At 40.8% G+C, this 16,727-nt stretch overlaps 1 long non-coding RNA gene across 1 annotated transcript in view; it reads right to left on the reverse strand.

The window, feature by feature from the left end:
* LOC120539657 overlaps positions 1-15,384 on the reverse strand; it is a 61,913-nt gene extending 46,529 nt beyond the window's left edge. The window contains exons 1-5 of the long non-coding RNA XR_005635647.1: positions 15,303-15,384; positions 15,164-15,211; positions 15,046-15,081; positions 14,350-14,466; positions 14,059-14,273 (exon numbers count right to left, since the gene is read on the reverse strand). This is a non-coding gene — a long non-coding RNA (uncharacterized LOC120539657). The remainder of the gene's footprint in view (positions 1-14,058; positions 14,274-14,349; positions 14,467-15,045; positions 15,082-15,163; positions 15,212-15,302) is intronic.
* Between the last annotated feature and the right edge of the window lie 1,343 nt (positions 15,385-16,727).

The following is a 16,727-nucleotide window of genomic DNA, read 5'->3' on the forward strand; positions in this document are numbered from 1 at the left end:
TGCTGTAGATGAACTGGAAAATGAACATTCTATTAGCGAGGCTATTGTACAAGCCTTTCACAACATGGACGATCCCTCTTACTCAAAAATACGTGAAATAGCCGATGCTTTCTCTAAAAGGCATTTTTCTGTACCCGACATGACCGATGCACCTTTGGGGTTTTACGGGGAGTACGACATAGAAAAATTTGACAAAGTGTCTGAACTCAATGTGCCGGTGCTATGAAATGTTTTAATAATGTTTTTAATACTGCCGTTTTGAAATTTTAATAATGTTTTGAAAATTATCAATAAAGACTCATTTGATTTTTAAACCATTGACATTTTTCTTTCACCGTCGGCGATGGAGGGTTACTTGAAAAAAGTTTATTATAACCTGGCAAATCCTGGTAGCATGGGGGAAATGACTCTTTGAAAAGAGCTCTTGAGGTTTCGGGTCAGAAAAGTAATGACCAACAGGTGTCGGATTGGTTATCCGGTCAATATGCTTATACAATTCACAAACCCGCTAGAAGGCATTTTAGGAGAAGTAAGGTTTATGTATCCGATATAGACTCGCAATGGCAGATGGATTTAGCGGACATGACAAATGTGTCCGAGCATAATCTGGGTTATAAATATTTGTTAACATGTATCGACGTACTTTCCAAGTACGCGTGGGTACGACCCCTCAAGAAAAAAAGTAAGGAAGTGACAAGAGCCTTCCAAGACATTCTGAGCGCCGGGTGTACTCCAAAGAAGCTCCAGACCGATAAGGGGAAAGAGTTTTTCAACCAAGATTTTCAAAAGCTGTTAAAGAAGATCGGAATAAAACATTTCACCACAGGAAACGAATTAAAGGCCTCCGTGGTGGAGAGATTTAACTGGACACTAAAATCTAAAATGTGGAAATATTTCAGCGCTTATAACACGAGAACCTACATCGATAAATTGCCGGATCTAGTATACTCTTACAACAAAAGTTATCATCCAAGCATAAAAATGGCTCCTTCCAATGTAAACACGTTAAATTCCTGGAAAGTTTTAAAAAATGTATACGATGTAGCCAACCCCCCGGGTCCGCCGTTGTTTAAGTTCAAAGTAGGAGAGACGGTTAGGGTGTCTAAAACCAGACATCCTTTTGAGAAAGGTTATGAACAAACATTTTCATATGAAATCTTTACCGTATCTGAACTACCCTGAATTACAGAAAATTAAAGTCGGATCCACAGACATTTACAGGATCGAAAAAATACTGACTAGGAAAGTTAGAATAAAAAATGACTCATTTTAGTCAAATGGCTCGGCTGGCCAGAAAAATTTAACAGCTGGATACCGGAGAGCCAGGCCCTAGATGTTCAATAAAATCCACAGTGCTCCTAATCGACTCTTCATTCTCTAGCGGTATACGATGGAGCGCAAAAGTTTTGTGACTCTACTGGGCAATGCTTCCTCAGACATTTTCTCTAACAACACAATTTCCAATTTCACGACGAAGCTTGCTAAGCCCATAGAATTAGAAGGTTCTTGGGAAGTCGGTCTAGCCGAAATTCAGTATCCACATACGTGGAATACCATAGACAAACCGGATAACGAATTCTACGTTTCAGCTCCGGGGGTAAAAAAACATTACTACATTCCATGCGGATATTACGAAGGTATTCACGACCTACTGTCTTTTATGAATTCGACAACCTTAAGCCTTCCCACTTTGACAGATGTTGCAGCTGGATTTGTCCCTTCTGAGAACCCTGCGAAATTCAGTTATAATGCTGTGGAAAGAAGAGTCTACATGGTACCGGGTGAAAAGGATGAAACTATACACTTAAAAGGACAGCTGGGTCGAATATTAGGAGAGCATCCTGATCAGACTCGGGGTTTAACTTATAAGGCTCTTTTCCCAGCCGACATCAGGGCCGTGTTTTACACTTTGTATGTGTACGGGGATATGGTATCTCATCAGAGAGTCGGAGACAGCTACGTACCTCTTTTGAGGCATGTTCATATAGAGGATCAGGCGAATAAAATTACAACCATCACCTATGACAAACCGCATTATGCCCCAACCAGCAAGAATCATTTTGACACAGTGACTATTGAAATAAAGACGGACCAGAACAAAAATGTGCCATTTCAGTTTGGTAAGGTGATAGTGAAGTTGCATTTCAGACCCGTCAGACATTTTATGCACGACTGAAACAATGAGGTCTTACCAGGACCCGACACCTTACGTCCAATATTATCAGACCCAAGCGGGTAAAGGCTTACCGGGATTCTCTGGATCCCCTGTAATGTATGGTGGGGGGATTGGAGGTATATTTCGAGGATTGTTTAGAAGAGCTTTACCTCTCCTGAAAAAAGGCTTTGATATCGCAAAACCACATATCAAATCTGCGGCTAAAAATATTGTAAAAGATGTGATTACAGGGGCTATATCCAGTGCTGCAGGTGGAGTCCTAGAAAAGCAGGAGGGAGAGGGCTTAATGGTCATGAGAAAGACAAAACGCAAGAGACCACCAGGGTCGTGTCAGGCCCAGCCGGCTAAAAAGGCCAGGCGCACTATTTTTACAGCATTATCTAAACGATGTCAGAAGAGGAACAAGACTAAAGCAAGCAAAAAGAAGAGACATTTTTTAAGAGAAGATGGCTTTCGTACACAGAATGTCAGAAGAATGTGTCAAATCTGAACTGGATCTGCCTTTCACTCAAACGAGTGTAGATAAAATTATATACGTTGAAGTCCCACCACTCTCAGCCCTCTCTGAAGTAGCTCCGCTAGAATTTCTCATAGCCGGAAATGGGGAAGATTACCTGAACTTGAATAACACTCTTCTACACCTAAGGGGAAAGATAGTGAATGCTGACGGGACTAACGTACCTGCCGGGGCAAAAGTCGGATTTGTCAACTACCCTATAGCCAGTTTGTTTTCCCAAGTTGATGTCACCCTGAGGGACCGTCTAATATCGCAGAGTTCAAATTGTTATCCTTACTGAGCGGTCTTAGAAGGCCTGCTAAATTACAGTCAAGAGACTGTTCATTCTCAGTTTGCTACAGGACTTTACAAAGGTACACTTAACAAATTGGAAGAGACAGACCCCGACGGAGAAAACATCGGTTTTAATAACAGAAGCGCCTATACAGCCGGTAGAAGGACTGTTGAGCTTCTGGGGCACATACATACAGATCTCTTGGTTCGGAACAGCGATGAATTCTGCTTAATGTCCGGCAATGCCGAACGTTACAGAGTAATCATAACATCAGTCTCCCTGTTTGTAAAAAAAGTAAAAGTTTCACCGGCCGTGAAATTAGGACACGCTCATGCCCTTACATCAGCCAATGCTAAATACCCTGTGGAAAGGGTGAATATAGAAGTATTCAGTATGTTCGGGAATCAGAGTATGCAATCAAGAAAACCTGTTTCTGGGTCAACTACCAAAGTATGTGGTGATTGGCATGGTGGATAATGAGGCCTTTTCGGGTCTTATACACGGAACCCGTTCAATTTCAAACACAACGATGTAGAGTTCCTGGCTCTGTACATGGACGGTGAACAGATTCCTGCCAAACCTTTTCAACCAGACTTTGTAAGCGGCAATAGTGCTAGAGAATATTATAACCTGGTATTGGCCACTGGTAAGCATTTGAAGGATCAAGCTCTGGCTATCAGCCTTTCAGAGTTCTCGCAAGGATATACTCTTTTCGCTTTTGATCTAACCCCCGATCAAGAATGCAGAGATCATTTTTCATTAGTTAAAACTGGAAACATGAGATTTGAATTACGCTTCCGCATCCCTCTCCCTCGGACCGTCAATCTAATAGTATATGTGGTCTTTGACAACATCATTGAAATCAACCAGAGATGTAATGTTCTGTATGACTACTAATAAACACCATAAATACAAAACAATTTACAGAACTACTGACTCAAGACCCCTACACCGAAAGATATTTCCGCGGTGTGCTGGCGTGTGATCAACTACCGGAAAAAAATAATGGCTTGCCGGCCATGTTTGTAGTGAATACTCACTGTCAAACCCAACCCGGAGAACACTGGCTGGGGATTTACCTCACAGAAGACGGAAATGGGGAGTTTTTTGATTCCTATGGAAATCCTCCGGACTTTATCTACTTCCCGAAAGACATTTACCATTTCTTAAGCAAAAACTGTAAACAAATCATTTACAATAACCGGCAACTTCTAAGTTGGTTCTCAGACAAATGCGGTCAACACTGCCTCTATCTGCATCAGAGAGGCAAAGGTCTCCAGTACACCTCTGTAATAAAAAAAATATTCTGAGGACGCGAAGAGTAATGACTCTATGGTCTCTAAATTTTTTCGTTCCTGGCTTCCTTCACCGGGACTCTGTTTTTATCAGTACCCTTGCATGCAAAGATCAGAGACCTATAAATATTTCAATAGACGGTTAAAGGATGACGACACTCTGTAATGAGATAAAATTGTATTTAATAAACAAATAATTTTACAAATTAATAAGCAATCCATTCCAGTCTTTTTTTCTCGGTTTCAGTCGGTAGGGGCTAACTTCTGTTTAATGAGCAGGGAGCGGGGTGGCGGGTGGCTTAAAACTTTCAAGGAGTTCTCTCATTTCATCATTAGGTACGACAGAAAATGGAATGTTCAAACCGGCCATGGTGTTTACAAATTCCTTCCACCCCCGCGGTCTCCTATGTTCAGGTATTGTATGAGAAGCGGTCAGATTACGGACCAAATCCACCATGTTGGATCTGACCAAAGGTTTACCTTCTAACAACAGCTCTCCACGATTATTCCAAAACACGTGATGGGGATTAAAGGACATTTTATGTAAAACAAATTCAACATTTTTCTTTGATTTTACAGGCGCGCTTCTCAAAACCTCTTGCCAAACCTTGTCCTCAGACACCTTGACTGTTCCAGTGCCCCCCTCGCCATTTTCTTCTTTTGGTAATACGAGCGTCAGACTGCTAGTTTCTTTATCGGCCTTTTTAATTAATGTCAGATATCTCTGCAAGATAGAAGTGTAAAGCTTCACCTTCTTGTCAGCCCCTATATCACAGCATTGCAGGACGTTTCTCATTTCTTTGTCCAGTTCAGTTTCCGTGGCACTCAAGAGATCATTCAGGTTAGAACTCTTTTGCTGAAAAAGAGACATTTGTTGCTGCGGGACCAAATAAATTTTTGGGGCGTATTCCATGTTTATGCTCTAGAAGCTAGTAAACTGGATATGAATGGCACGCAACACTTAAAAGAGCTCCCAAAAAGCCTCCTTTCTGGTTCAGAATAGCTTTCTTCTTTTTTAAGGTTAGTTTCCTGTCACTTATTTTTCTGACAGATGTTTTATGCTTCTTGAGTCGCTTAAACTGTTTCGGCGAAAGAGGTATATTACCTTTTAAAGTATTACAGGCTATTTCGGACAAAGCATTAATTAAATCGTCAGAAGACGCGTTTATAAGAATTTTACGGCGGCGACAAGAGCAACGGAGTAAGGCCTTGAGAGGCTTTAGGTTTCTGCTTATTCTGGCTGACATGCTGACAGAATATGTAACTTTGACTCAGAACAGCTTCTTTTATCTTTTCACGGTGTACACGACCGGCCAGTCGGGCGGAAACAGACCTGTTCTTAAACGCAGTTTGTCCGGGGTCTGCGCCTTTATATCCACTAAGAAATAGCCGTATGGTAGTTTTGTAGCATTTTCGAAAGCCTCCAAAAAGAACCTAACATGCCTCGGATACATTTGGTGGGCCAAGGTAGTAATCTGCAATTTGTCCCTGGGGTTTTTAAAAAGAGTAATATAATTGGCGTTAAGATTAATCGTTCGGCTTTTCTTTCCTTGAAAGAATAAATTTTGAACCAAGTAAATGATAGACAGATTCCGATGATGTATATATTTTGTGAAAGCTTTTTCTATTCCCTGGCTTTCGCTAGCCGATTCCATCAGATCATCTATAATGACCAAATTTATTTTCTCAGGAGGGAGAAGTTCGTCGTCGCATAAAGACTTTGGGAGCCCCTCAATAAATTTTAATTGCTCGTCGTACATTTTCTGCCAGCAACTATAAAACCAAATTATGTTTTGAAAAGGTTGAGACACAACGTGGTTCGAATGTTCCAATAATTTTTTCACATAATAGGATTTACCGGAACAAGAGGGTCCTGAGATGATTTTAGCGAAGGGGTGTTGAAGGCAGGCGTCAAAGTCTCTTTTAGTAGCCATAAGGTCTTGTGTTGTAATCTTTTAGGAGAACCCTCTTGTTATACACCACTCTGAATTTCTTCCTGAGTGGTCTGTTTTCTAAAGTGAAACGTTTTTTATTTCGATGGATCTGCTTACCGTGAACCAGTAACTCTTGAGGAGGGGCTTCATGAGACATCACAAAATTCTGAACTAGATTGGTTAGTGACTCGAGGTTTATAATTTTACTGGTTTCAAAATTTGATGGTGATACCTTTTACCTTCATACATGTTTTGCCTCATGCCGTTTTATACCCGTACGTCTTTGGACCGCCTGAACCAAATTCAGTAATATAATCACCAGGATTTAACTCACTGGTGAGCTCTCCTAAATAGTCACCCAGACGAGGATTGTACTGACCAGGCTGAGAAGTAAAAATGACCGAGTCGGTGTCGTGGTACAACACCCTTTTCTCCCAGACTGTCCAGTAAATCGTACAACTCTAACCGGGCATAGGCCGTGGTGAAAGCAGCAATGACGACATTAATGCTACCAGGTAGGGCATACTTTTCATCGGTGTACTTCCATTGTATTTAAGCAATCTCATCGCCGATAAATTCAAAATAAGAAACATTATACTGTTTGGAGAAAATAGATTGCAAGAATTCCTCACCGTCCTTGACTAAGCTAGTAGTGAGATGGAGAGGTTTTTGCCCAAATTTACCCCAAAGAGAATTTAAAAACAACTTTAAAATTTGTCTCTTGGCTGGATTTACGGCGATGTTATCACAGTCCAATCGTACACCTTCCTTCTGATAATAACCTAAAATATAACGATCTCGGGAAGCCTCATCCGTACACCAGGCAGGATAGCCCGAGGCCCCCTGCTTGCCTTTTAGATGAAGCTTGATATAGTCTGAGAATAACTCAGAAGTACGTTCGGGGTAATGCCAAATCTTGTATACTTTTGAAACTGTATACCCTTTGTCAATGGCCTTTGCTATTTCCACACTGCACCAAGTACCTGTTAAAGCTCTCTCATCCTCTGTGTGATGACAGTCCACAATCTGAGCTTCTGTCTCCGCGCAGGTGTGACAGAGGGTGAACATTAATTTCACACAAAACCTGAGAGGCCGGACTGGAAAATTGAGACCACGCGGAGGCTGGATGGTGGCTTTAATTAATCCAAAATACTGCCTGAGATCGGCAAACTGCTGAAAAAATGATAGTGGGGTGACCGACCGGGTACATTTTTGTTTTATTCACAAACAGGTACAAGCTAGTGAAATCATAATAGTGAATCTGTTCGGGGCCCACCACCTTGTGGTACAATTTTATGGTGTTGGTACGTCCACCAAACAAAGAGTCCCTCGGTTGTATACGTTGAGGGAAATCAGTGTTTTAAGAATGTTTGTAGCCTGAGGTCTTGTTTTTTCATCATCTCCCAAGAATGCTCCCAGAGCACGCGCACATCTAGATTAAATTTTGTCCTAAGTATTTCCAATTTTCTCATAAACTTGATACATAAGCGCACAAGTCATACCGGTTAAAGGATGGGTACTGTTTAAATCATAACATTCTGGACAGCCGTGATAAAAACAACCAGCAAATTCAAAGGCAGTGGGAATACCATTAACTACGGCATAGCCATCAAGATAAAAGGAACCCTTCTTTACTTCCCCAAGGTTTAGAGCGTGTTGAATGTTCAATTTTTCTGTTTCACAGAGATACAATAACCATTGAATAGATGCGTTCGAATAGTTTTTCTGACTACTACTGTAATGGTCAGAAGGAATTATACCGATAGATTTTGGAGGCATACAGTTTTGCCTGTACATGGCCATACATAGAGATGCCAGGGTCATGCATTGAAACGGGTCAATATTGCCAATTTTGATGACCTTGTCTCTGAATTTAATGCACACTTTTCTAAGAATTTTGACGTCATTTTTACAATAAAAAGCCATCTCCTCTTTAAAATTAAAAACACCATGCTTGACACTGTCGTACCAGGTAAAAAAATTCTTCATTTTCTTTGGTCATCATGCTCTGGATGTCGTAGCATTCAGGTTCAGGGTAGGGGCCGATATAATTCTGATTTTCAGCCGTATTGAAGAAATGAGGGAAATAACCTTTTGCTTCAAACCCCATGGCTTTAGGCATGGCACTCAATTTCATTGTTAAAAAATTCAAAGAATCAATAAAATGTAATTGATAACCATCATCTGTGAAACACATCAGCTTATTTCCCTGAGTAGTAACACTAGGGTTCACACCATTTTCAAGCAAATATTTCATTAAAAAGTACCCATCGCAACCTTTTGAATTGTGAGTTATGAAGGTATAGCCTTGATACTTGGGGCGACGGTATCTGGCAAAGAACTGGTGTACATAATCTTCACCTGCCCAGAACCACATTTACCCCACAAGGACTTACAGTATATGTAATTAGGAATGTGCACCCCCGTTTCTTGCCGACTTTCAAAATCATAAAATACGTATTTCTCACAACGATCCTCAGACTTCAAGGTTTCTATAAAGCACTGATGGCTTTTTGCATCATTTTCAATTTTTGCTTTACAGAAACGGCATTCCTTGGGGCGACATTTATGGGGTTTTGAGGCAGCATTCACTGTGTAAGTTTTGTAACACAGGGGACACATTTTTGCAGTGTCACAGGCCGCTTCCATATCGTTGGTCTTCTCGTTAAATTTAGGAATTGTATGCTGAATAAAACAAAATTGGGACCGGCAGTAACGGTTGCAATCACCACACTTGACAAGCTCTTCAAGGATCGGACGGCAATCTGGGGAGAAACAGACGTTGCAGTGGCCTTCACAACGATGGCTAAGGATTGAGTGGTAGCTTGTGTAACAGTAGTCGCACAAGTATTTCACCCCCAGAAACCCTTTTAAATTCAAAATACTGTAGTAATGGTTATCGTGTAAAAACATAATAGGTTTTGGGGTTTCTACCTCGGGAACTTTCAAATTTTGAAAATTTCTCATTTCTTAGACACCTGTACCAGACAACAATTTTAATACCCAGCAAGTTTTCAAATTTATGAACGTCCGCAAAGGATACCTTTTCATTCTCAGATAATCCAGCCCTGCTCTGAAGGTTATACGCTTCACGCATGCATAACTGTGGGTTTTGCATGTACCAGTCATCCATTAGGCTAAGCAGACAAAAGGCAAAACAGAGCTGATTCCCATAATTATAAGAAATAATAAAATGCCTCATTTTCTTTCTAACTATTTCATGATTGAGTAGAGATGATACGTTGCGAGCGCCACTAGGTGACCGAACAATCTGGATGACTAGCATTACAGACTCATCAGCCAGCAAACTCGCATGACTCTGAAGAAGATTCTCTATCTGCTGAAGAAAACCATCTACATTAATATTAGAGCCAGTCAACTGTATAAAAACACTGATAGGTAATGAATCAGCATGCAATTCTAGCTGTACAACATCTTGCGGATTTAAATTTCCTGAAAAACTATCCAGAATTCTTTGCAACGTCTCATGAATACTGTTAAACACCTACTCGTAAGACTGTAGTTCATAGGCATTGGCAAAATTTAAGGGGTGTCTTATTTCAGTGTGATTAACACTAGAATTACCAGAGCCTACGAAAAAACTCGTAATTCCGTCCCACCTTAAACTGCTTCTTAAATCCCTTCACACCTCTCCGCCAGCGCCCTTTGTCTTCTAAATGTGCTGATAAAGAGAAGCTAGGAGCAGCCGGCTATTCCATCCCCCCACCAATTTAGAACGTGCACGAACTTCAGCTTGATTGAGTATCTGGGAGTGAAGTGGAGTTTTAGAGTGGAAATAATAGATCGTTATTTGGAACACACGCATTTCATGTCTGTTCAGTTTCTACAGTAATCTGTGTCAACACATTGTTAAAACAGAAACGTTTTTTATATTCTAGTAGTAGATGACAAAATGTAGGCATAAACTATATAATGTATGAAGCCTGAAGTCCAAATAGCAAAGAAACATTTTCACAAGAATAACACAATGGCGCTTTTTTATTCAAAAATATAACTGCAGAAACAAAAAGCCGCCTTAACATGCGACATTGACAACTATTTGTTGTAACTTCCTCCTTGGTTCAATAGACTCAGCCCCCGCCTTGGAATCAAGAGGTCACGAGTTCCTGCGCACCTCCGTTTTGAGAAGTAAACTGCTCTTAGTCTTACTATTTTAGAATAAAAGCATACATTTGATTTCAGTCTGTAACAGCCGGAGCAATTTATGATCCTTGTAAAGGTTATCTTATTTTTTTTATTATTCACTTTTCATTCTCTCAGTCGCGTTCAGAATCAATCCATACAACCCCATCTGACACAGCTGTTTTCGCTAAAGACGCGCTATAGCTCTGCAGTGTACCACGATGCATACTAACGCCACCCCCCGGGTTCTGACACACAAACGCTGGCGAAGCTGCCTTCTTCGTATCTCACCGTCACTTGCTTTTCTTTTTATTCAGTTTTATTGAGTGTTCCTGCCAGTCCCCGCATGTTGCTGTATGCTTTTTCTTTTGTACTCCAGGACATGAAGAGGAAAGAATGGTAAAGACCAGTAACTTCGGCGCAATATGCAATCATCAGACACTCCCCATCTGCCCGTGTCGTTCAAACACAGGAACATATACTGGTGTAAAAGTATAACAAAAGTGCACTTTTATTCAAGTGCACTTTTTCCATCGCCTTTTCCTGTAAGAATTAATGTCTCTCTGTGCTGTGGTTTCTATTACACACCTGAAAGAAAGAGACAATATATATGAAAATATAATCGCACTAATGCAATATTATTTGAAAACGAACAGCGTCAGATCGGGTGTGAATTTATGCAGGAACTGGAAATTCTCTGATGCGGGACCTTCCCCCAGGGAAGAAAGTACAGTGTCAGGTGCTCATTCAGTGTGATAGGAACCATAGCACAGAGAGGTGTGTACACGGCAACAAGTAAATGTAGAAAGGACGGTCCTTGGGTGTGTGGGAACTGTTAATATTTGAATGTGATTATTTTATATAGCACGGAATGAAAATCTGCACTTCTTAGCATTGCACCATGCAAGCTGTCGTATCAATCGCCTACTGTAACTTGCTTTCTTTTTCTTCGGTTATACAGGTAGTTTTGAATAAAAGTGCACTTGTTTTGTTTGCGAAATGAAGTGTCTGCGTGCACTTTTCATGGCATTACACGTGTATTTTTTGAGCATGCCCGTTTGAGCAGTATAAAAAGTATTGAAAAGTATAACAAAACAACGGGCAGATGGGGAGTGTCTGATGATTGCATATAGCGCCGAACTTACTGCTCTTTACTATTCTCTCCTCTGCGTGCCCTGGAGTACAAAAAGAAACAGAATACAGATGCGCTATAGCTCTGCGTTGTACCACGATGCATACTAACGCCCCCCCACCCGGTTCTGACACACAGACGCTGGCGAAGCTGCCTTCTTCGTATCTCACCGTCACTTGATTTTCTTTTATTCAGTTTTATTGAGTGTTCCTGCCAGTCCCCACATGTTGCTGTATGCTGGATATGTTCACATGTATTGTCTCTTTCTTTCAGGTGTGTAATAGAAACCACAGCACAGAGAGACATTGCTTCTTACAGGAAAAGGCGATGGAAAAAGTGCACTTGAATAAAAGTGCACTTTTGTTATACTTTTACACCAATATATGTTCCTGTGTTTGAACGACACGGGCAGATGGGGAGTGTTTGATGATTGCATATAGCGCCGAAGTTACTGGTCTTTACCATTCTTTCCTCTGCATGTCCTGGAGTACAAAAAGAAAAGCATACAGCAACATGCGGGGACTGGCAGGAACACTCAATAAAACTGAATAAAAAGAAAATCAAGTGACGGTGAGATACGAAGAAGGCAGCTTCGCCAGCGTTTGTGTGTCAGAACCCTGGGTGGCGTTAGTATGCATCGTGGTACACTGCAGAGCTATAGCGCGTCTTTAGCGAAAACAGCCGTGTCAGATGGGGTTGTATGGATTGATTCTGAATGCGACTGAGAGAATGAAAAGTGAATAATAAAAGAAATAAGATAACCTTTACAAGGATCATAAATTGCTCCGGCTGTTACAGACTGAAATCAAATGTATGCTTTTATTCTAAAATAGTAAGACTAAGAGCAGTTTACTTCTCAAAACGGAGGTGCGCAGGATCGAACTTGTGACCTCTTGATTCCAAGGCGGGGGCTGAGTCTATTGAACCAAGAAGGAAGTTACAACAAATAGGTGTCAATGTCGCATGTTAAGGCGGCTTTTTGTTTCTGCAGCTATATTTTTGAATAAAAGCGCAATTGTGTTATTCTTGTGAAAATGTTTCTTTGCTATTTGGACTTCAGGCTTCATACATTATATAGTTTATGCCTACATTTTGTCATCTACTACTAGAATATAAAAAACGTTTCTGTTTTAACAATGTGTGTACACAGATTACTGTAGAAACGGAACAGACATGAAATGCGTGTGTTCCAAACAACGATCTATTATTTCCACTCTAAAACTCCACTTCACTCCCAGATACTCAATCAAGGCATGAGCTGAGAGAAGTTCGTGCACGTTCTAAATTGGTGGGGGGATGGAATAGCCGGCTGCTCCTAGCTTCTCTTTATCAGCACATTTAGAAGACAAAGGACGCCATGGAGAGGTGTGAAGGGATTTAAGAAGCAGTTTAAGGTGGGACGGAATTACGAGTTTTTTCGTAGGCTCTGGTAATTCTAGTGTTAAAAGCAGGTCTGTCAATCTGCTGAAAAACGCCCTGAACGTCATTACTAGAGACAGCAGAGGGCCCAGCCATGCCTAAGTAGACGAGGGTGAGGGTTTAGATACCACAGAACCACCGGACATGACTGGCGCGATTGAAGAGGTTGAAGGGGTAGCTGCAAATGGCTGTGCAATAGGGACTGAGGAAGCCGTGACTGAAACAGGGGACAAGACTGAAACAAGGGGAGCAGAAGTGGTAGCTACAGGGACTGAAACAGAGGAGACAGGGCCTGAAGATACAGTGACTGAAACAGAGCCTGAAGATGCAGGGACTGGAACAGAGGAGACAGTGACTGGAGCAGAAGTGCGAGCTACAGGGACTGGAACAGAGGAGACACATGGCCATACTAAAGTAGAGGAAACAGAAGTGGGAACTACAGGGACTGGAACAGAGGAGACAGTGACAGGGACAGAGGTGGCACAGGGGACTGAAGTAGAGGGAGGTACAGAGACTGGAACAGAGGAGACAGTGACTGGAGCAGAGAATGCCGAGACAGAAGCAGAAGTGGGAGCTACAGGGACTGGAACAGAGGCTGCCGAGACAGAAGTGGGAGCTACAGGGACTGAAACAGAGGAGACAGGGCCTGAAGATACAGTGACAGAAGCAGAAGTGTGAGCTACAGGGACTGATGTGGCCATACCCGGAAAGGGGGCAGCATTTACAGAACCCAACGTGTTTGTTAAACCATGAACTGTTTGAGCATTCACATTTTCGTTAAAAGACCGTTGAACCCTTTCTAACAAGTTATTTAATGTTTGCATTTCATCGGGGGTGGCTACTGGACGTAGGGCTTCTAAAAGGCTGTCAAGCTGGTCAAAGTCGATGGGAGTGGTAACAGGTGAAGGAACTCTCATGGTCGCTATTATATTATTCATTTAGAACAGGTTTTGATTTTGCCAATTAATATATTCAAATTAATTAAAATATAGGGGTGGTGGAGTAGGCATTTTTGGGGGCCGAATAGAAAAGCAGAGTTCATTTGCCATATTTTGTAATAACCCAGCATTTTGAGAACCGCTCCCAGCATCCAAGTCCTCACTTGCACGCCTTTTGCCAGACATTATTTGGGGAACAAGTTTTCTAAAATTGCATACAATAAAATAACCTTTTCACGTATATCTGGAGACCGTGGTAAAAGGTCCGGTAATGCACTTTGAAAAATCAACAGCACTCGTTCGATTTCAGTCTTCAGCCCAGCAGCCTTAATAGTAGGGTCAATTCTTTCAGGTTCACCGATTATTTGGGTGAGAAGTCCGGGTGATGATGCAAACGGCGGTGGGCCCCCAAGTATCTGAGTCAGTAAGCCTGGAGAGGCGGGTTCTGAAAAAACAAGCAAGACTAAGTTTTCTTTAAAAATAAAGATTTGCTGCGCACTCGCACAGATAGTTCAACTTACCGGGCTGCGTGAATGAGATGTTCAATAGCAGACTGTCCGAGAGCCTTTGCGCCAATTGTAGATGCTGACTGGAAACTTCGGAAGAATAACCGCTCTTTGGGGGCGTTGAGTATTCTGCTAAAAAGTACATATTTAACCCCAACGCCTTATTTTCTTCCACCCCCGACACCCCCATACACACACACACACAAACACACAAGAACCCTCAGTTGAAAGTGATACTTATGGGTTTCTGGGGACTCTTTGTCTGAGGCAGGAATTTTATTCTCAAAAAGACAATCTGTGGCAGCTATTAAATCCTCCAATTGCGAACTAGTTAGATTTAAAGAATCAAACAGTTCACCCTCCGATTCTAAAATATAAAAAACTAGGTTTGTACGTACTTAAAGACAATTACATTAAAAAGTAATCAGCCGGAACGTTCTTATACGTTTATGCATTTCCATTAAAAGTAATTAGTATGAGACGTACATTAACATTAAAACGTAATAAGTTTGTACATACTTAGACATTAAAAGTTTTAAATCGGCACGGTCTCATAAGCAACATTTCAATTTATAAAAGGCTAGTCTATATAACTACTATAATTACCATTAAAAAGTAATAAGTTTGTAAATATTTAAAGACATTAAATCGGCACGGTCTCATAAGCAACATTTCGATTTAAAAGTACGGCTGTAAGAAGATCTGACTCACTTTTTGAACATCCAACCGGCCAGAAACTACAGCCTTCTGAAATAAGAAAAATAATTCATTTATAAACTATGGGCGTTACGGCTAGGTAGTTTTTTCATTTAAAAAGCAGAAAACCTACCTCCAGGTGAGAGGATGCTTGGAGATTGCTCTTTGTCGCTGGAACTATCTGATTTGAAAGCAGATTTATAAAAGAATATCATTTCAACAGTTTGAAGAGACGGACGTTAACGGCATATATTTCGATAATCTACACTTACCCTAAACCACAAAAGTATTTTTTGCCATGCCAGCCATTGCGGAAGAAAAAAGCGAAAACGCCTACCTTATGGAAAGTTCTTGGAGACACTTGGAATAGTTATTGTGGTAATAACCGCGAAGCAGAACACTTTATGCTGCGCATAGGGCTGCATAACGCCTTTGAAGGGTGGAGCGGAACACGTGGGATGTTTGTGAGAAAGCTCATAGGTGCCGAGTTGTTGATGTTCTGCCTCTAAGGGACGGTGACCCTTTCTAGTGGCAAAGAAGCCTCATTCAAACGCACACAGCTGTAAGGTTCACATCTAAGCAAATACTTTATGTTTTACCGAGAGATCGTCGTGCTAAATGCAGACGTTTGATATGTGGAGCCGTTTTTTAGATCGCCACGTGTATTTTAAGGTTGATATACTGTAAATGTGAAGTAAAGTCTATTTTATCATGTACCATAGAGCGCGAGAACCGTTTTAATAACTTTTCTTGCGAGCTTGTAAAGATCATTGTGAATATAAGAGAGAGTAATTAGTGGAAAATATTTCATTTAATAACTTTGTTCTTAGACCATAGGGATGTAAAAAGTCTTGTGATTAAGTTAAGAGCCAGTGCTGAAAAGTGTGCTAAGAGCTTTAGTAAAAATCAGAAGGAGTGTATATTTTCTTAATTGCTTTGATTCGGGGTGAGAATAAGTATTTTACTTTATGATATAAAAAAAATAGAACACGTTTAAATTAGATTAAGGCTTTTCTTAATTGCTTAGGCTGATAACATGAAAACAGAAAGGCGCCGACTCCCTGTGGAGACATAATTGTTGCAACATCTGGCTGGGTGTTTTATCGCTGAGGCCTAAAACAGCAGGTACGCATTTTAGATTATTATCATGTAATCAGAAAGGTACTGCCTTGTTACGGCATGGTAATTAAATTAAAGAGACAGGCTGTGATCGATCATATTTGGCGCATTCCGATGGGGAAAGTAATTGAAAAACAAGTCTTTTAGCTTAATTGTTTTGAACCAGTGAAATTTACAAAGAGGCGCGCAGGCATTAGGAGTGGCTATGTATTTTCTTCCTTTTGATTCTAGTGCAACTTATAATGTTTTAGAAAATTGTATATTTATTTTCTTACTATTAGTTTATAACTTAGAGTGGGGATCATTTGTTTTATGGCTGTGCAGGAAAGATAAGTGCTTATAAAATAAAGATGTGTGTCGTTATCTTATAACTTAGAGCAGGGAGTCCATATCATTTTTAGAAGCGGTCGGCCAGATAATTGTATATTTATTTTCTTACTATTAGTTTATAACTTTTATGAGTTTTTATGTAGTCGCACATATGCGGGGCTTTGCATGCAGGATATGCGGGGCTTAGCATGCAGGATAAGCGTATATTTAATTTAATAATATTAGTTTTGAATCTAGTTGTAGCTGCG

Source organism: Polypterus senegalus, chromosome 11 (assembly GCF_016835505.1).
Source record: "Polypterus senegalus isolate Bchr_013 chromosome 11, ASM1683550v1, whole genome shotgun sequence".
Lineage (NCBI taxonomy): Eukaryota > Metazoa > Chordata > Cladistia > Polypteriformes > Polypteridae > Polypterus > Polypterus senegalus.